This window comes from Narcine bancroftii, unplaced genomic scaffold, assembly GCF_036971445.1.
Source record: "Narcine bancroftii isolate sNarBan1 unplaced genomic scaffold, sNarBan1.hap1 Scaffold_149, whole genome shotgun sequence".
Lineage (NCBI taxonomy): Eukaryota > Metazoa > Chordata > Chondrichthyes > Torpediniformes > Narcinidae > Narcine > Narcine bancroftii.
In genome coordinates this window covers 2,639,087-2,660,414 of record NW_027211884.1, presented here as the reverse complement: position 1 = coordinate 2,660,414, position 21,328 = coordinate 2,639,087, and positions in this window count along the sequence as shown.

The window sequence follows — 21,328 nt, the reverse complement described above, 5'->3', positions numbered from 1 at the left end:
GCAGGGAGAACAGATTGGAAAAAGTGGGGAATCTTGGGGAAAACAGCAGAATAGAGGGTAAGCAAAGGGAGCAGGGGGAACAGATTGGAAAAAATGTGGAGAACCGTGGGGACATCTGCAGAACAGAGGGGAACCAAAGGGAACAAGAGGTAGAGGTTGGAAAAAGTGGGGAATCGTGGCGAACACTGCAGAACAGTGGGGAACGGTGTGGAAAAATGCAGAAGAGTGGAGAAACAACGGGAGCAGGGGGAACGGATTAGAAAAAGTGGGGAACTGTGAGGAACACTGCAGAACAGAGGGGAATCAAAGGAAGCAGGGGGAACGGATTGGAAAAAGTGGGGAACCGTTAGGAACACTGCAGAACAGAGGGGAACCAAAGGAACACAGGGAAGAGATTGGAAAAATTGGGAAACCATGGAGGACAGTGTAGGACGGATGGGAACCAAAGGGAGCAGGGGTTACAGATTGGAAAAAGTGTGGAGACGTGGGGAACACTGAAGGACAGAGGGGAACCAAAGGGAGCAGGGAGAACTGATTGGAAAAAGTGGGGAATCTTGGGGAACACTGCAGGACAGAGGGTAACCAAAGTGAGCAGGGGGAACAGATTGGAAAAAATGTGGAGAACCGTGGGGACATCTGCAGAACAGAGGGGAACCAAAGGGAACAAGAGGTAGAGGTTGGAAAAAGTGGGGAATCGTGGCGAACACTGCAGAACAGTGGGGAACGGTGTGGAAAAATGCAGAAGAGTGGAGAAACAACGGGAGCAGGGGGAACGGATTAGAAAAAGTGGGGAACTGTGTGGAACACTGCAGAACAGAGGGGAATCAAAGGAAGCATGGGGAACGGATTGGAAAAAGTGGGGAAACGTTAGGAACACTGCAGAACAGAAGGGAACCAAAGGAGAACGGGAAGAGATTGGAAAAATTGGGAAACCAGGGAGGACAGTGCAGGACGGAGGGGAACCAAAGGGAGCAGGGGGAAAAGATTGGAAAAAGTGGGGAACCGTGGAGAACACTTCAGGACAGAGGGGAACGAAAGGGAGCAGGGGGAACGGATTGGAAAAAATGTGGAGAACCGTGGGGACAACTGCAGAAGAGTGCGGAACGAAGGGGAGCAGGGGGAACAGCTTGGAAAAGTAGGGAACCGTGTGGAACACTGCAGAACAGAGGGGAACCAAAGGAGCACGGGGAAAAAATTGGAAAAATTGGGAAACCATGGAGGACAGGGCAGGACAGAGGGTAACAAAAGTGAGCAGGGGGAACAGATTGGAAAAACTGGGGAACTGTGGGGAACACTGCAGAACAGAGGGGAACCAAAGAGAGTACGGCGATCAGATTGGAAAAAGTGTGGAACCGTGGGGAACACTGCAGGACAGATGGGAACCAAAGGGAACAGGAGATACAAGTTGGAAAATGTAGCGAAGCGGGGGGAACACTGCAGAATAGAGGGGAACCAAAGGGAGCAGGGGGAACAGCTCGGAAAAGTGGGGAACCGTGGGGAACACTGCACCATAAAGGAGAACCAAATGGAGCAGCGGGAACAGAATGGAAAAAGTGGGGAACTGTGGGGAACAATGCAGGACAAAGGGGAACCAAAGGGAACAGGAGGTACAGGTTGGAAAAAGTGGGGAACTGTGGCGAACCCTGCAGAACAGTGGGGAACCAAAGGAGCACGGGGAAGAGATTGGAAAAATTGGGAAAACATGGAGGTCAGCGCAGTACGGAGGGGAACCAAAGGGAGCAGGGGGAACAGATTGGAAAATGTGGTGAACTGTGGGGAACACTGCAAAATAGAGGGGAACCAAAGAGAGCACGGCGATCAGATTAGAAAAAGTGTGGAACTGTGGGGAACACTGCAGGACAGATGGGAACCAAAGGGAACAGGAGATACAGGTTGAAAAATGTAGGGAACCGGGGGGAACACTGCAGAATAGAGGGGAACCAAAGGGAGCAGGGGGAACAGCTCGGAAGTGTGGGGAACCGTGGGGAACACTGCAGAATAAAGGAGAACCAAACGGAGCAGGGGGAACAGATTGGAAAAAGTGGGGAACTGAGGGGAAAACTGCAAGACAGATGGGAACCAAAGGGAACAGGAGATACAGGTTGGAAAATGTATGGAACCGGGGGGAACACTGCAGAATAGAGGGGAACCAAAGAGAGCAGGGGGAAAAGCTCGGAAAAGTGGGGAACCGTGGGGAACACTGCAGAATAAAGGAGAACCAAACGGAGCAGGGGGAACAGATTGGAAAAAGTGGGGAAATGTGGGGAACACTGCAGGACAAAGGGGAACCAAAGGGAACAGAAGGTACAGGTTTGAAAAAGTGGGGAAGCGTGTGGAAAAATGCAGAAGGGAGAGGAACGAAAGGGAGCAGGGGGTACAGATTGGAAAAAGTGGGGAAGCATGGGGAACACTGCAGGACAGAGGGGAACCAAAGGGAGCAGGGAGAACAGATGGGAAAAAGTGGGAACTGTGGGGAAAATTGCAGAATAGATGGGAACCAAAGGGAGCACGGGGTACAGATGGGAAAAAGTGGGAACTGTGGGGAAAACTGCAGAACAGAGGGAACAAAAGTGAACAGGAGGTACAGGTTGGAAAAAGTGGGGAAATGTGGCGAACACTGCAGAACAGTGGGGAACGGTGTGGAAAAATGCAGAAGTGTGGAGAAAGAACGGGAGCAGGGTGAATGGAGTGGAAAAAATGGGGAACCGTTAGGAACACTAAGAACAGACGGGAACCAAAGGAGCACAGGGAAGAGATTGGAAAAATTGGGAAACCATGGAGGACAGTGTAGGACGGAGGGGAACCAAAGGGAGCAGGGGGAACAGATTGGAAAAAGTGTGGAGACGTGGGGAACACTGCAGGACAGAGGGGAACCAAAGGGAGCAGGGAGAACTGATTGGAAAAAGTGGGGAATCTTGGGGAAAACTGCAGAATAGAGGGTAACCAAAGGGAGCAGGGGGAACAGATTGGAAAAAATGTGGAGAACCGTGGGGACATCTGCAGAACAGAGGGGAACCAAAGGGAACAAGAGGTAGAGGTTGGAAAAAGTGGGGAATCGTGGCGAACACTGCAGAACAGTGGGGAACGGTGTGGAAAAATGCAGAAGCGAGAGGAACAAAAGGGAGCAGGGGGTACAGATTGGAAAAAGTGGGGAAGCGTGGGGAACACTGCAGGACAGAGATGAACCAAAGGGAGCAGGGAGAACAGATCGGAAAAAGTGGGAACTGTGGGGAAAATTGCAGAATAGAGGGGAACCAAAGGGAGCAGGGGGAACAGATGGGAAAAAGTGGGAACTGTGGGGAAAACTGCAGAACAGAGGGAACAAAAGTGAACAGGAGGTACAGGATGGAAAAAGTGGGGAACTGTGGCGAACACTGCAGAACAGTGGGGAACGGTGTGGAAAAATGCAGAAGTGTGGAGAAAGAACGGGAGCAGGGTGAATGGAGTGGAAAAAGTGGGGAACTGTGAGGAACACTGCAGAACAGAGGGGAATCAAAGGAAGCAGGGGGAACGGATTGGAAAAAGTGGGGAACCGTTAGGAACACTGCAGAACAGAGGGGAACCAAAGGAGCACAGGGAAGAGATTGGATAAATTGGGAAACCATGGAGGACAGTGTAGGACGGAGGGGAACCAAAGGGAGCAGGGGGAACAGATTGGAAAAAGTGTGGAGACGTGGGGAACACTGCAGGACAGATGGGAACCAAAGGGAACAGGAGGTACAGGTTGGAAAATGTAGGGAACCGGGGGGAACACTGCAGAATAGAGGGGAACCAAAGAGAGCAGGGGGAACAGCTCGGAAAAGTGGGGAACCGTGGGGAAAACTGCAGAATAAAGGAGAACCAAACGGAGCAGGGGGAACAGATTGGAAAAAGTGGGGAAATGTGGGGAACACTGCAGGACAAAGGGTAACCAAAGGGAACAGAAGGTACGGGTTGGAAATAGTGGGGAAGCGTGGCGAACACTGCAGAACAGTGGGGAACGAAAGGGAGCAGGGGGAACAGTTCGGAAAAGTGGGGAACCGTGTGCAAAACTGCAGATTAGAGGAGAAGCAAAGGGAATAGGGGGAACAGATTGGAAAAGTGGGGAACCGTGGAGAATACTTCAGGACAGAGGGGAACCAAAGGGAGCAGTGAGAACTGATTGGAAAAAGTGGGGAATCTTGGGGAAAACTGCAGAATAGAGGGTAACCAAAGGGAGCAGGGGGAACAGATTCGAAAAAATGTGGAGAACCGTGGGGACATCTGCAGAACAGAGGGGAACCAAAGGGAACAAGAGGTAGAGGTTGGAAAAAGTGGGGAATCGTGGCGAACACTGCAGAACAGTGGGGAACGGTGTGGAAAAATGCAGAAGCGAGAGGAACAAAAGGGAGCAGGGGGTACAGATTGGAAAAAGTGGGGAAGCGTGGGGAACACTGCAGGACAGAGGGGAACCAAAGGGAGCAGGGAGAACAGATCGGAAAAAGTGGGAACTGTGGGGAAAATTGCAGAATAGAGGGGAACCAAAGGGAGCAGGGGGAACAGATGGGAAAAAGTGGGAACTGTGGGGAAAACTGCAGAACAGAGGGAACAAAAGTGAACAGGAGGTACAGGTTGGAAAAAGTGGGGAAATGTGGCGAACACTGCAGAACAGTGGGGAACCAAAGAGAGTACGGCGATCAGATTGGAAAAAGTGTGGAACAGTGGGGAACACTGCAGGACAGATGGGAACCAAAGGGAACAGGAGATACAAGTTGGAAAATGTAGCGAAGCGGGGGGAACACTGCAGAATAGAGGGGAACCAAAGGGAGCAGGGGGAACAGCTCGGAAAAGTGGGGAACCGTGGGGAACACTGCACCATAAAGGAGAACCAAACGGAGCAGCGGGAACAGAATGGAAAAAGTGGGGAACTGTGGGGAACAATGCAGGACAAAGGGGAACCAAAGGGAACAGGAGGTACAGGTTGGAAAAAGTGGGGAACTGTGGCGAACCCTGCAGAACAGTGGGGAACCAAAGGAGCACGGGGAAGAGATTGGAAAAATTGGGAAAACATGGAGGTCAGTGCAGTACGGAGGGGAACCAAAGGGAGCAGGGGGAACAGATTGGAAAATGTGGTGAACTGTGGGGAACACTGCAAAATAGAGGGGAACCAAAGAGAGCACGGCGATCAGATTAGAAAAAGTGTGGAACTGTGGGGAACACTGCAGGACAGATGGGAACCAAAGGGAACAGGAGATACAGGTTGGAAAATGTAGGGAACCGGGGGGAACACTGCAGAATAGAGGGGAACCAAAGGGAGCAGGGGGAACAGCTCGGAAGTGTGGGGAACCGTGGGGAACACTGCACAATAAAGGAGAACCAAACGGAGCAGGGGGAACAGATTGGAAAAAGTGGGGAACTGAGGGGAAAACTGCAAGACAGATGGGAACCAAAGGGAACAGGAGATACAGGTTGGAAAATGTATGGAACCGGGGGGAACACTGCAGAATAGAGGGGAACCAAAGAGAGCAGGGGGAAAAGCTCGGAAAAGTGGGGAACCGTGGGGAACACTGCAGAATAAAGGAGAACCAAACGGAGCAGGGGGAACAGATTGGAAAAAGTGGGGAAATGTGGGGAACACTGCAGGACAAAGGGGAACCAAAGGGAACAGAAGGTACAGGTTTGAAAAAGTGGGGAAGCGTGTGGAAAAATGCAGAAGCGAGAGGAACGAAAGGGAGCAGGGGGTACAGATTGGAAAAAGTGGGGAAGCATGGGGAACACTGCAGGACAGAGGGGAACCAAAGGGAGCAGGGAGAACAGATGGGAAAAAGTGGGAACTGTGGGGAAAATTGCAGAATAGATGGGAACCAAAGGGAGCAGGGGGAACAGATGGGAAAAAGTGGGAACTGTGGGGAAAACTGCAGAACAGAGGGAACAAAAGTGAACAGGAGGTACAGGTTGGAAAAAGTGGGGAAATGTGGCGAACACTGCAGAACAGTGGGGAACGGTGTGGAAAAATGCAGAAGTGTGGAGAAAGAACGGGAGCAGGGTGAATGGAGTGGAAAAAATGGGGAACCGTTAGGAACACTAAGAACAGACGGGAACCAAAGGAGCACAGGGAAGAGATTGGAAAAATTGGGAAACCATGGAGGACAGTGTAGGACGGAGGGGAACCAAAGGGAGCAGGGGGAACAGATTGGAAAAAGTGTGGAGACGTGGGAAACACTGCAGGACAGAGGGGAACCAAAGGGAGCAGGGAGAACTGATTGGAAAAAGTGGGGAATCTTGGGGAAAACTGCAGAATAGAGGGTAACCAAAGGGAGCAGGGGGAACAGATTGGAAAAAATGTGGAGAACCGTGGGGACATCTGCAGAACAGAGGGGAACCAAAGGGAACAAGAGGTAGAGGTTGGAAAAAGTGGGGAATCGTGGCGAACACTGCAGAACAGTGGGGAACGGTGTGGAAAAATGCAGAAGCGAGAGGAACAAAAGGGAGAAGGGGGTACAGATTGGAAAAAGTGGGGAAGCGTGGGGAACACTGCAGGACAGAGGGGAACCAAAGGGAGCAGGGAGAACAGATCGGAAAAAGTGGGAACTGTGGGGAAAATTGCAGAATAGAGGGGAACCAAAGGGAGCAGGGGGAACAGATGGGAAAAAGTGGGAACTGTGGGGAAAACTGCAGAACAGAGGGAACAAAAGTGAACAGGAGGTACAGGTTGGAAAAAGTGGGGAACTGTGGCGAACACTGCAGAACAGTGGGGAACGGTGTGGAAAAATGCAGAAGTGTGGAGAAAGAACGGGAGCAGGGTGAATGGAGTGGAAAAAGTGGGGAACTGTGAGGAACACTGCAGAACAGAGGGGAATGAAAGGAAGCAGGGGGAACGGATTGGAAAAAGTGGGGAACCGTTAGGAACACTGCAGAACAGAGGGGAACCAAAGGAGCACAGGGAAGAGATTGGAAAAATTGGGAAACCATGGAGGACAGTGTAGGACGGAGGGGAACCAAAGGGAGCAGGGGGAACAGATTGGAAAAAGTGTGGAGACGTGGGGAACACTGCAGGACAGAGGGGAACCAAAGGGAGCAGGGAGAACAGATTGGAAAAAGTGGGGAATCTTGGGGAAAACAGCAGAATAGAGGGTAAGCAAAGGGAGCAGGGGGAACAGATTGGAAAAAATGTGGAGAACCGTGGGGACATCTGCATAACAGAGGGGAACCAAAGGGAACAAGAGGTAGAGGTTGGAAAAAGTGGGGAATCGTGGCGAACACTGCAGAACAGTGGGGAACGGTGTGGAAAAATGCAGAAGAGTGGAGAAACAACGGGAGCAGGGGGAACGGATTAGAAAAAGTGGGGAACTGTGAGGAACACTGCAGAACAGAGGGGAATCAAAGGAAGCAGGGGGAACGGATTGGAAAAAGTGGGGAACCGTTAGGAACACTGCAGAACAGAGGGGAACCAAAGGAACACAGGGAAGAGATTGGAAAAATTGGGAAACCATGGAGGACAGTGTAGGACGGATGGGAACCAAAGGGAGCAGGGGTTACAGATTGGAAAAAGTGTGGAGACGTGGGGAACACTGAAGGACAGAGGGGAACCAAAGGGAGCAGGGAGAACTGATTGGAAAAAGTGGGGAATCTTGGGGAACACTGCAGGACAGAGGGTAACCAAAGTGAGCAGGGGGAACAGATTGGAAAAAATGTGGAGAACCGTGGCGAACACTGCAGAACAGTGGGGAACGGTGTGGAAAAATGCAGAAGAGTGGAGAAACAACGGGAGCAGGGGGAACGGATTAGAAAAAGTGGGGAACTGTGTGGAACACTGCAGAACAGAGGGGAATCAAAGGAAGCATGGGGAACGGATTGGAAAAAGTGGGGAAACGTTAGGAACACTGCAGAACAGAAGGGAACCAAAGGAGAACGGGAAGAGATTGGAAAAATTGGGAAACCAGGGAGGACAGTGCAGGACGGAGGGGAACCAAAGGGAGCAGGGTGAAAAGATTGGAAAAAGTGGGGAACCGTGGAGAACACTTCAGGACAGAGGGGAACGAAAGGGAGCAGGGGGAACGGATTGGAAAAAATGTGGAGAACCGTGGGGACAACTGCAGAAGAGTGCGGAACGAAGGGGAGCAGGGGGAACAGCTTGGAAAAGTAGGGAACCGTGTGGAACACTGCAGAACAGAGGGGAACCAAAGGAGCACGGGGAAAAAATTGGAAAAATTGGGAAACCATGGAGGACAGGGCAGGACAGAGGGTAACAAAAGGGAGCAGGGGGAACAGATTGGAAAAACTGGGGAACTGTGGGGAACACTGCAGAACAGAGGGGAACCAAAGAGAGTACGGCGATCAGATTGGAAAAAGTGTGGAACCGTGGGGAACACTGCAGGACAGATGGGAACCAAAGGGAACAGGAGATACAAGTTGGAAAATGTAGCGAAGCGGGGGGAACACTGCAGAATAGAGGGGAACCAAAGGGAGCAGGGGGAACAGCTCGGAAAAGTGGGGAACCGTGGGGAACACTGCACCATAAAGGAGAACCAAATGGAGCAGCGGGAACAGAATGGAAAAAGTGGGGAACTGTGGGGAACAATGCAGGACAAAGGGGAACCAAAGGGAACAGGAGGTACAGGTTGGAAAAAGTGGGGAACTGTGGCGAACCCTACAGAACAGTGGGGAACCAAAGGAGCACGGGGAAGAGATTGGAAAAATTGGGAAAACATGGAGGTCAGTGCAGTACGGAGGGGAACCAAAGGGAGCAGGGGGAACAGATTGGAAAATGTGGTGAACTGTGGGGAACACTGCAAAATAGAGGGTAACCAAAGAGAGCACGGCGATCAGATTAGAAAACGTGTGGAACTGTGGGGAACACTGCAGGACAGATGGGAACCAAAGGGAACAGGAGATACAGGTTGGAAAATGTAGGGAACCGGGGGGAACACTGCAGAATAGAGGGGATCCAAAGGGAGCAGGGGGAACAGCTCGGAAGAGTGGGGAACCGTGGGGAACACTGCAGAATAAAGGAGAACCAAACGGAGCAGGGGGAACAGATTGGAAAAAGTGGGGAACTGAGGGGAAAACTGCAGGACAGATGGGAACCAAAGGGAACAGGAGATACAGGTTGGAAAATGTATGGAACCGGGGGGAACACTGCAGAATAGAGGGGAACCAAAGAGAGCAGGGGGAAAAGCTCGGAAAAGTGGGGAACCGTGGGGCACACTGCAGAATAAAGGAGAACCAAACGGAGCAGGGGGAACAGATTGGAAAAAGTGGGGAAATGTGGGGAACACTGCAGGACAAAGGGGAACCAAAGGGAACAGAAGGTACAGGTTTGAAAAAGTGGGGAAGTGTGTGGAAAAATGCAGAAGCGAGAGGAACGAAAGGGAGCAGGGGGTACAGATTGGAAAAAGTGGGGAAGCGTGGGGAACACTGCAGGACAGAGGGGAACCAAAGGGAGCAGGGAGAACAGATGTGAAAAAGTGGGAACTGTGGGGAAAATTGCAGAATAGAGGGGAACCAAAGGGAGCAGGGGGAACAGATGGTAAAAAGTGGGAACTGTGGGGAAAACTGCAGAACAGAAGGAACAAAAGTGAACAGGAGGTACAGGTTGGAAAAAGTGGGGAAATGTGGCGAACACTGCAAAACAGTGGGGAACGGTGTGGAAAAATGCAGAAGTGTGGAGAAAGAATGGGAGCAGGGTGAATGGAGTGGAAAAAGTGGGGAACTGTGAGGAACACTGCAGAACAGAGGGGAATCAAAGGAAGCAGGGGGAACGCATTGGAAAAAGTGGGGAACAGTTAGGAACACTGCAGAACAGAGGGGAAACAAAGGAGCACAGGGAAGAGATTGGAAAAATTGGGACACCATGGAGGACAGTGCAGGACGGAGGGGAACCAAAGGGAGCAGGGGGAACAGATTGGAAAAAGTGGGGAATCTTGGGGAACACTGCAGGACAGAGGGAAACCAAAGGGAGCAGGGAGAACAGATTGGAAAAAATGTGGAGAACCGTGGGGACATCTGCAGAAGAGTACGGAACGAAGGGGAGCAGGTGGAACAGCTCGGAAAAGTAGGGAACCATGGGGAACACAGCAGAATAGAGGAGAACCAAAGGGAGCAGGGGGACGGATTGAAAAAAGTCGGGAAGCATGGAGAAAACTGCAGAATAGAGGGTAACCAAAGGGAGCAGGGGGAACAGATTGGAAAAAGTGGGAACTGTGGGGAAAACTGCAGAACAGAGGGGAACCAAAGGGAAGAAGAGGTACAGGTTGGAAAAAGTGGGGAATCGTGGCGAACACTGCAGAACAGTGGGGAACGGAGTGGAAAAATGCAGAAGAGTGGAGAAACAACGGGAGCAGGGGGAACGGATTAGAAAAAGTGGGGAACTGTGTGGAACACTGCAGAACAGAGGGGAATCAAAGGAAGCAGGGGTAACGGATTGGAAAAAGTGGGGAAACGTTAGGAACACTGCAGAACAGAAGGGAACCAAAGGAGCACGGGAAGAGATTGGAAAAATTGGGAAACCAGGGCGGACAGTGCAGGACGGAGGGGAACCAAAGAGAGCAGGGGGAACAGATTGGAAAAAGTGGGGAACCGTGGAGAACACTTCAGGACAGAGGGGAACGAAAGGGAGCAGGGGGAACGGATTGGAAAAAGTGGGGAACCGTGGGCAACCCTGAAGGACAGAGGGGAAACAAAGGGAGCAGGGGGTACAGTTTGGAAAAAGTGGGGAATCGTGGGGAACACTGCAGAAAGGAGGGGAACCAAAGGAAGCAGGGGGTACAGATTGGAAAAAGTGGGCAAGTGTGGGGAACACTGCAGGACAGAGGGGAACCAAATGGAGCAGGGGGAACAGATTGGAAAAAATGTGGAGAACCGTGGGGACAACTGCAGAAGAGTGCGGAACGAAGGGGAGCAGGGGGGACAGCTTGGAAAAGTAGGGAACCGTGGGGAACACTGCAGAACAGAGGGGAACCAAAGGAGCACGGGGAATAAATTGGAAAAATTGGGAAACCATGGAGGACAGTGCAGGACGGAGGGTAACAAAAGGGAGCAGGGGGAACAGATTGGAAAAAGTGGGGAACTGTGGGGAACACTGCAGGACAGATGGGAACCAAAGGGAACAGGAGATACAGGTTGGAAAATGTAGTGAAGCGGGGGGAACACTGCAGAATAGAGGGGAACCAAAGAGAGCAGGGGGAACAGCTCGGAAAAGTGGGGAACCGTGGGGAACACTGCACCATAAAGGAGAACCAAACGGAGCAGCGGGAACAGAATGGAAAAAGTGGGGAACTGTGAGGAACAATGCAGGACAAAGGGGAACCAAAGGGAACAGGAGGTACAGGTTGGAAAATGTTTGGAACCGTGGCGAAAACTGCAGAACAGTGGGGAACCAAAGTAGCACGGGGAAGAGATTGGAAAAATTGGGAAACCATGGAGGTCAGTGCAGGATGGAGGGGAACCAAAGGGAGCAGGGGGAACAGATTGGAAAAAGTGGGGAACTGTGGGGAAATGTGTATAACAGAGGGGAACCAAAGAGAGCACGGCGAACAGATTGGAAAAAGTGTGGAGCCGTGGGGAACACTTCAGGACAGAGGGGAACCAAAGGGAGCGGGGAGAACAGATTGGTAAAAATGTGGAGAACCGTGGGGACATCTGCAGAAGAGTGCGGAACGAAGGGAGCAGGGGGAACAGCTCGGAAAAGTAGGGAACCGTGGGGAACACTGCAGAATAGAGGAGAACCAAAGGGAGCAGGGGGAACGGATTGGAAAAAATGGGAACTGTGGGGAAATCTGCAGAACAGAGGGGATCCAAAGGGAACAGGAGGTACAGGTTGGAAAAATTGATGAACCGTGGCGAACACTGCAGAACAGTTGTTAACGGTGTGGAAAAATGCAGAAGAGTGGAGAAACAACGGGAGCAGGGTGAACGGATTGGAAAAAGTGGGGAACTGTGTGGAACACTGCAGAACAGAGGGGAATCAAAGGAAGCAGGGGGAACGGATTGGAAAAAGTGAGGAACCGTTAGGAACACTGCAGAACAGAGGGGAACCAAAGGAGCACGGGGTAGAGATTGGAAAAATTGGGAAACCATGGAGGACAGTGCAGGACGGAGGGGAACCAAAGGAAGCAGGGGGAACACATTGGAAAAAGTGGGGATCTGTGGGGAAATGTGTAGAACAGAGGGGAACCAAAGGGAGCACGGCGAACAGGTTGGAAAAAGTGGGGAACCGTGGAGAACACTTCAGGACAGAGGGGAACGAAAGGGAGCAGGGGGAATGGATTGGAAAAAGTGGGGAATCGTGGAGAACACTTCAGGACAGAGGGGAACGAAAGGGAGCAGGGGGTACAGTTTGGAAAAAGTGGGGAATCGTGGGGAACACTGCAGAAAGGAGGGGAACCAAAGGGAGCAGGGGGTACAGATTGGAAAAAATGTGGAGAACCGTGGGGACAACTGCAGAAGAGTGCAGAACGAAGGGGAGCAGGGGGAACAGCTCGGAAAAGTAGGGAACCGTGGGGAACACTGCAGAATAGAGGAGAACCAAAGGGAGCAGGGGGAACGGATTGGAAAAAGTAGGGAACAGTGGGGAAATGTGTAGAACAGAGGGGAAACAAAGAGTGCACGGCGAACAGATTGGAAAAAGAGTGCAGCAGTGGGGAACACTGCAGGACAAAGGGGAACCAAAGGGAGCAGAGAGATCAGATTGGAAAATGTGGGGTATCTTAGGGGACACTGCAGGACAGAGGGGAACCAAAGGGAGCAGGGGGAACAGATTGGAAAAAATGTGGAGAACCGTGGGGACATCTGCAGAAGAGTGCGGAACGAAGGGAGCAGGGGGAACAGCTCGAAAAAGTAGGGAAACATGGCGAACACTGCAGAACAGTGGGGAACCAATGGGAGCAGGGGGAACAGTTTGGAAAAAGTGTGGAACCATGGGGAGCACTGCAGAACAGAGGAAAACCAAAGGGAGCACAGGGTACAGATTGGAAAAAACAGGGGAACCGTGGGGAACACTGCAGAACAGATGGGAACCAAATGCAATAGGGGAAACAGATTGGAAACATTGGGGAAGTGTGGGGAACACTGCAGAAGAGAGGGGAACCAAAGGGAGCAGGGGGAACAGATTTGAAAAACATGTGGAGAACCGTGGGGAAACTGCAGAACAGAGCGGAACCAAAGGGAGCAGGGGGAACAGCTCGGAAAAGTGAGGGAACCTTGGGGAACACTGCACAATAAAAGAGAACCAAACGGAGCAGTGGGAACAGATTGGAAAAAGTCGGGAACTGTGGGGAACACTGCAGGACAAAGGGGAACCAGAGGGAACAGGAGATACAGGTTGGAAAATGTAGGGAACCGGGGGGAACACTGCAGAATAGAGGGGAACCAAAGGGAGCAGGGGGAACAGATTGGAAAAAATGTGGAGAACCGTGGGGACAACTGCAGAAGAGTGCGGAACGAAGGGGAGCAGGGGGAACAGCTTGGAAAAGTAGGGAACCGTGGGGAACACTGCAGAACAGAGGGGAACCAAAGGAGCACGGGGAAAAAATTGGAAAAATTGGGAAACCATGGAGGACAGTGAAGGACAGAGGGTAACAAAAGGGAGCAGGAGGAACAGATTGGAAAAAGTGGGGAACTGTGGGAAACACTGCAGAACAGAGGGGAACCAAAGGAGCACGGGGAATAAATTGGAAAAATTGGGAAACCATGGAGGACAGTGCAGGACGGAGGGTAACAAAAGGGAGCAGGGGGAACAGATTGGAAAAAGTGGGGAACTGTGGGGAACACTGCAGGACAGATGGGAACCAAAGGGAACAGGAGATACAGGTTGGAAAATGTAGTGAAGCGGGGGGAACACTGCAGAATAGAGGGGAACCAAAGAGAGCAGGGGGAACAGCTCGGAAAAGTGGGGAACCGTGGGGAACACTGCACCATAAAGGAGAACCAAACGGAGCAGCGGGAACAGAATGGAAAAAGTGGGGAACTGTGGGGAACAATGCAGGACAAAGGGGAACCAAAGGGAACAGGAGGTACAGGTTGGAAAATGTTTGGAACCGTGGCGAAAACTGCAGAACAGTGGGGAACCAAAGTAGCACGGGGAAGAGATTGGAAAAATTGGGAAACCATGGAGGTCAGTGCAGGATGGAGGGGAACCAAAGGGAGCAGGGGGAACAGATTGGAAAAAGTGGGGAACTGTGGGGAAATGTGTATAACAGAGGGGAACCAAAGAGAGCACGGCGAACAGATTGGAAAAAGTGTGGAGCCGTGGGGAACACTTCAGGACAGAGGGGAACCAAAGGGAGCGGGGAGAACAGATTGGTAAAAATGTGGAGAACCGTGGGGACATCTGCAGAAGAGTGCGGAACGAAGGGAGCAGGGGGAACAGCTCGGAAAAGTAGGGAACCGTGGGGAACACTGCAGAATAGAGGAGAACCAAAGGGAGCAGGGGGAACGGATTGGAAAAAATGGGAACTGTGGGGAAATCTGCAGAACAGAGGGGATCCAAAGGGAACAGGAGGTACAGGTTGGAAAAATTGATGAACCGTGGCGAACACTGCAGAACAGTTGTTAACGGTGTGGAAAAATGCAGAAGAGTGGAGAAACAACGGGAGCAGGGTGAACGGATTGGAAAAAGTGGGGAACTGTGTGGAACACTGCAGAACAGAGGGGAATCAAAGGAAGCAGGGGGAACGGATTGGAAAAAGTGAGGAACCGTTAGGAACACTGCAGAACAGAGGGGAACCAAAGGAGCACGGGGTAGAGATTGGAAAAATTGGGAAACCATGGAGGACAGTGCAGGACGGAGGGGAACCAAAGGAAGCAGGGGGAACACATTGGAAAAAGTGGGGAACTGTGGGGAAATGTGTAGAACAGAGGGGAACCAAAGGGAGCACGGCGAACAGATTGGAAAAAGTGGGGAACCGTGGAGAACACTTCAGGACAGAGGGGAACGAAAGGGAGCAGGGGGAATGGATTGGAAAAAGTGGGGAATCGTGGAGAACACTTCAGGACAGAGGGGAACGAAAGGGAGCAGGGGGTACAGTTTGGAAAAAGTGGGGAATCGTGGGGAACACAGCAGAAAGGAGGGGAACCAAAGGGAGCAGGGGGTACAGATTGGAAAAAATGTGGAGAACCGTGGGGACAACTGCAGAAGAGTGCAGAACGAAGGGGAGCAGGGGGAACAGCTCGGAAAAGTAGGGAACCGTGGGGAACACTGCAGAATAGAGGAGAACCAAAGGGAGCAGGGGGAACGGATTGGAAAAAGTAGGGAACAGTGGGGAAATGTGTAGAACAGAGGGGAAACAAAGAGTGCACGGCGAACAGATTGGAAAAAGAGTGCAGCAGTGGGGAACACTGCAGGACAAAGGGGAACCAAAGGGAGCAGAGAGATCAGATTGGAAAATGTGGGGTATCTTAGGGGACACTGCAGGACAGAGGGGAACCAAAGGGAGCAGGGGGAACAGATTGGAAAAAATGTGGAGAACCGTGGGGACATCTGCAGAAGAGTGCGGAACGAAGGGAGCAGGGGGAACAGCTCGGAAAAGTAGGGAAACATGGCGAACACTGCAGAACAGTGGGGAACCAATGGGAGCAGGGGGAACAGTTTGGAAAAAGTGTGGAACCATGGGGAGCACTGCAGAACAGAGGAAAACCAAAGGGAGCACAGGGTACAGATTGGAAAAAACAGGGGAACCGTGGGGAACACTGCAGAACAGATGGGAACCAAATGCAATAGGGGAAACAGATTGGAAACATTGGGGAAGTGTGGGGAACACTGCAGAAGAGAGGGGAACCAAAGGGAGCAGGGGGAACAGATTTGAAAAACATGTGGAGAACCGTGGGGAAACTGCAGAACAGAGCGGAACCAAAGGGAGCAGGGGGAACAGCTCGGAAAAGTGAGTGAACCTTGGGGAACACTGCACAATAAAAGAGAACCAAACGGAGCAGTGGGAACAGATTGGAAAAAGTCGGGAACTGTGGGGAACACTGCAGGACAAAGGGGAACCAGAGGGAACAGGAGATACAGGTTGGAAAATGTAGGGAACCGGGGGGAACACTGCAGAATAGAGGGGAACCAAAGGGAGCAGGGGGAACAGATTGGAAAAAATGTGGAGAACCGTGGGGACAACTGCAGAAGAGTGCGGAACGAAGGGGAGCAGGGGGAACAGCTTGGAAAAGTAGGGAACCGTGGGGAACACTGCAGAACAGAGGGGAACCAAAGGAGCACGGGGAAAAAATTGGAAAAATTGGGAAACCATGGAGGACAGTGAAGGACAGAGGGTAACAAAAGGGAGCAGGAGGAACAGATTGGAAAAAGTGGGGAACTGTGGGAAACACTGCAGAACAGAGGGGAACCAAAGAGAGTACGGTGATCAGATTGGAAAAAGTGTGGAACCGTGGGGAACACTGCAGGACAGATGGGAACCAAAGGGAACAGGAGATACAGGTTGGAAAATGTAGCGAAGCGGGGGGAACACTGCAGAATAGAGGGGAACCAAAGGGAGCAGGGGGAACAGCTCGGAAAAGTGGGGAACCGTGGGGAACACTGCACAATAAAGGAGAACCAAACAGAGCAGCGGGAACTGAATGGAAAAAGTGGGGAACTGTGGGGAACAATGCAGGACAAAGGGGAACCAAAGGGAACAGGAGGTACAGGTTGGAAAAAGTTGGGAACCGTGGCGAAAACTGCAGAACAGTGGGGAACCAAAGTAGCACGGGGAAGAGATTGGAAAAATTGGGAAACTGTGGGGAAATGTGTATAACAGAGGGGAACCAAAGAGAGCACGGTGAACAGATTGGAAAAAGTGTGGAGCCGTGGGGAACACTGCAGGACAGAGGGGAACCAAAGGGAGCAGTGAGAACAGATTGGAAAAAGTGGGGAATCTTGGGGAACACTGCAGGACAGAGGGGAACCAAAGGGAGCAGGGGGAACAGACTGGAAAAAATGTGGAGAACCGTGGGGACATCTGCAGAAGAGTGCGGAACGAAGGGAGCAGGGGGAACAGCTCGGAAAAGTAGGGAACCGTGGGGAACACTGCAGAATAGAGGAGAACCAAAGGGAGCAGGGGGAACGATTGGAAAAAATGGGAACTGTGGGGAAAACTGCAGAACAGAAGGGAACCAAAGGGAACAGGAGGTACAGGTTGGAAAAATTGATGAACCGTGGCGAACACTGCAGAACAGTGCTTAACGGTGTGGAAAAATGCAGAAGAGTGGAGAAACAACGGGAGCAGGGTGAACGGATTGTAAAAAGTGGGGAACTGTGAGGAACACTGCAGAACAGAGGGGAATCAAAGGAAGCAGGGGGAACGGATTGGAAAAAGTGAGGAACCGTTAGGAACACTGCAGAACAGAGGGGAACCAAAGGAGCACGGGAAGAGATTGGAAAAATTGGGAAACCAGGGCGGACAGTGCAGGACGGAGGGGAACCAAAGAGAGCAGGGGGAACAGATTGGAAAAAGTGGGGAACCGTGGAGAACACTTCAGGACAGAGGGGAACGAAAGGGAGTAGGGGGAACGGATTGGAAAAAGTGGGGAACCGTGGGCAACACTTCAGGACAGAGGGGAAACAAAGGGAGCAGGGGGTACAGTTTGGAAAAAGTGGGGAATCGTGGGGAACACTGCAGAAAGGAGGGGAACCAAAGGAAGCAGGGGGTACAGATTGGAAAAAGTGGGCAAGTGTGTGGAACACTGCAGGACAGAGGGGAACCAAATGGAGCAGGGGGAACAGATTGGAAAAAATGTGGAGAACCGTGGGGACAACTGCAGAAGAGTGCGGAACGAAGGGGAGCAGGGGGGACAGCTTGGAAAAGTAGGGAACCGTGGGGAACACTGCAGAACAGAGGGGAACCAAAGGAGCACGGGGAATAAATTGGAAAAATTGGGAAACCATGGAGGACAGTGCAGGACGGAGGGTAACAAAAGGGAGCAGGGGGAACAGATTGGAAAAAGTGGGGAACTGTGGGGAACACTGCAGAACAGAGGGGAAACAAAGAGAGTACGGCGATCAGATTGGAAAAAGTGTGGATCCGTGGGGAACACTGCAGGACAGATGGGAACCAAAGGGAACAGGAGATACAGGTTGGAAAATGTAGTGAAGCGGGGGGAACACTGCAGAATAGAGGGGAACCAAAGAGAGCAGGGGGAACAGCTCGGAAAAGTGGGGAACCGTGGGGAACACTGCACCATAAAGGAGAACCAAACGGAGCAGCGGGAACAGAATGGAAAAAGTGGGGAACTGTGGGGAACAATGCAGGACAAAGGGGAACCAAAGGGAACAGGAGGTACAGGTTGGAAAAAGTTTGGAACCGTGGCGAAAACTGCAGAACAGTGGGGAACCAAAGTAGCACGGGGAAGAGATTGGAAAAATTGGGAAACCATGGAGGTCAGTGCAGGACGGAGGGGAACAAGAGGGAGCAGGGGGAACAGATTGGAAAAAGTGGGGAACTGTGGGGAAATGTGTATAACAGAGGGGAACCAAAGAGAGCACGGCGAACAGATTGGAAAAAGTGTGGAGCCGTGGGGAACACTTCAGGACAGAGGGGAACCAAAGGGAGCGGGGAGAACAGATTGGAAAAAATGTGGAGAACCGTGGGGACATCTGCAGAAGAGTGCGGAACGAAGGGAGCAGGGGGAACAGCTCGGAAAAGTAGGGAACCGTGGGGAACACTGCAGAATAGAGGAGAACCAAAGGGAGCAGGGGGAACGGATTGGAAAAAATGGGAACTGTGGGGAAATCTGCAGAACAGAGGGGATCCAAAGGGAACAGGAGGTACAGGTTGGAAAAATTGATGAACCGTGGCGAACACTGCAGAACAGTTGTTAACGGTGTGGAAAAATGCAGAAGAGTGGAGAAACAACGGGAGCAGGGTGAACGGATTGGAAAAAGTGGGGAACTGTGTGGAACACTGCAGAACAGAGGGGAATCAAAGAGAGCAGGGGGAACAGCTCGGAAAAGTGGGGAACCGTGAGGAACACTGCACCATAAAGGAGAACCAAACGGAGCAGCGGGAACGGATTGGAAAAAGTGAGGAACCGTTAGGAACACTGCAGAACAGAGGGGAACCAAAGGAGCACGGGGTAGAGATTGGAAAAATTGGGAAACCATGGAGGACAGTGCAGGACGGAGGGGAACCAAAGGAAGCAGGGGGAACACATTGGAAAAAGTGGGGAACTGTGGGGAAATGTGTAGAACAGAGGGGAACCAAAGGGAGCACGGCGAACAGATTTGAAAAAGTGGGGAACCGTGGAGAACACTTCAGGACAGAGGGGAACGTAAGGGAGCAGGGGGAATGGATTGGAAAAAGTGGGGAATCGTGGAGAACACTTCAGGACAGAGGGGAACGAAAGGGAGCAGGGGGTACAGTTTGGAAAAAGTGGGGAATCGTGGGGAACACTGCAGAAAGGAGGGGAACCAAAGGGAGCAGGGGGTACAGATTGGAAAAAATGTGGAGAACCGTGGGGACAACTGCAGAAGAGTGCAGAACGAAGGGGAGCAGGGGGAAGAGCTCAGAAAAGTAGGGAACCGTGAGGAACACTGAAGAATAGAGGAGAACCAAAGGGAGCAGGGGGAACGGATTGGAAAAATTAGGGAACAGTGGGGAAATGTGTAGAACAGAGGGGAAACAAAGAGTGCACGGCGAACAGATTGGAAAAAGAGTGCAGCAGTGGGGAACACTGCAGGACAAAGGGGAACCAAAGGGAGCAGAGAGATTAGATTGGAAAATGTGGGGTATCTTAGGGGACACTGCAGGACAGAGGGGAACCAAAGGGAGCAGGGGGAACAGATTGGAAAAAATGTGGAGAACCGTGGGGACATCTGCAGAAGAGTGCGGAACGAAGGGAGCAGGGGGAACAGCTCGGAAAAGTAGGGAAACATGGCGAACACTGCAGAACAGTGGGGAACCAATGGGAGCAGGGGGAACAGTTTGGAAAAAGTGTGGAACCATGGGGAGCACTGCAGAACAGAGGAAAACCAAAGGGAGCACAGGGTACAGATTGGAAAAAACAGGGGAACCGTGGGGAACACTGCAGAACAGATGGGAACCAAATGCAATAGGGGAAACAGATTGGAAACATTGGGGAAGTGTGGGGAACACTGCAGAAGAGAGGGGAACCAAAGGGAGCAGGGGGAACAGATTTGAAAAACATGTGGAGAACCGTGGGGAAACTGCAGAACAGAGCGGAACCAAAGGGAGCAGGGGGAACAGCTCTGAAAAGTGAGGGAACCTTGGGGAACACTGCACAATAAAAGAGAACCAAACGGAGCAGTGGGAACAGATTGGAAAAAGTCGGGAACTGTGGGGAACACTGCAGGACAAAGGGGAACCAGAGGGAACAGGAGATACAGGTTGGAAAATGTAGGGAACCGGGGGGAACACTGCAGAATAGAGGGGAACCAAAGGGAGCAGGGGGAACAGATTGGAAAAAATGTGGAGAACCGTGGGGACAACTGCAGAAGAGTGCGGAACGAAGGGGAGCAGGGGGAACAGCTTGGAAAAGTAGGGAACCGTGGGGAACACTGCAGAACAGAGGGGAACCAAAGGAGCACGGGGAAAAAATTGGAAAAATTGGGAAACCATGGAGGACAGTGAAGGACAGAGGGTAACAAAAGGGAGCAGGAGGAACAGATTGGAAAAAGTGGGGAACTGTGGGAAACACTGCAGAACAGAGGGGAACCAAAGGAGCACGGGGAATAAATTGGAAAAAGTGTGGAACCGTGGGGAACACTGCAGGACAGATGGGAACCAAAGGGAACAGGAGATACAGGTTGGAAAATGTAGCGAAGCGGGGGGAACACTGCAGAATAGAGGGGAACCAAAGGGAGCAGGGGGAACAGCTCGGAAAAGTGGGGAACCGTGGGGAACACTGCACAATAAAGGAGAACCAAACGGAGCAGCGGGAACTGAATGGAAAAAGTGGGGAACTGTGGGGAACAATGCAGGACAAAGGGGAACCAAAGGGAACAGGAGGTACAGGTTGGAAAAAGTTGGGAACCGTGGCGAAAACTGCAGAACAGTGGGGAACCAAAGTAGCACGGGGAAGAGATTGGAAAAATTGGGAAACTGTGGGGAAATGTGTATAACAGAGGGGAACCAAAGAGAGCACGGTGAACAGATTGGAAAAAGTGTGGAGCCGTGGGGAACACTGCAGGACAGAGGGGAACCAAAGGGAGCAGTGAGAACAGATTGGAAAAAGTGGGGAATCTTGGGGAACACTGCAGGACAGAGGGGAACCAAAGGGAGCAGGGGGAACAGACTGGAAAAAATGTGGAGAACCGTGGGGACATCTGCAGAAGAGTGCGGAACGAAGGGAGCAGAGGGAACAGCTCGGAAAAGTAGGGAACCGTGGGGAACACTGCAGAATAGAGGAGAACCAAAGGGAGCAG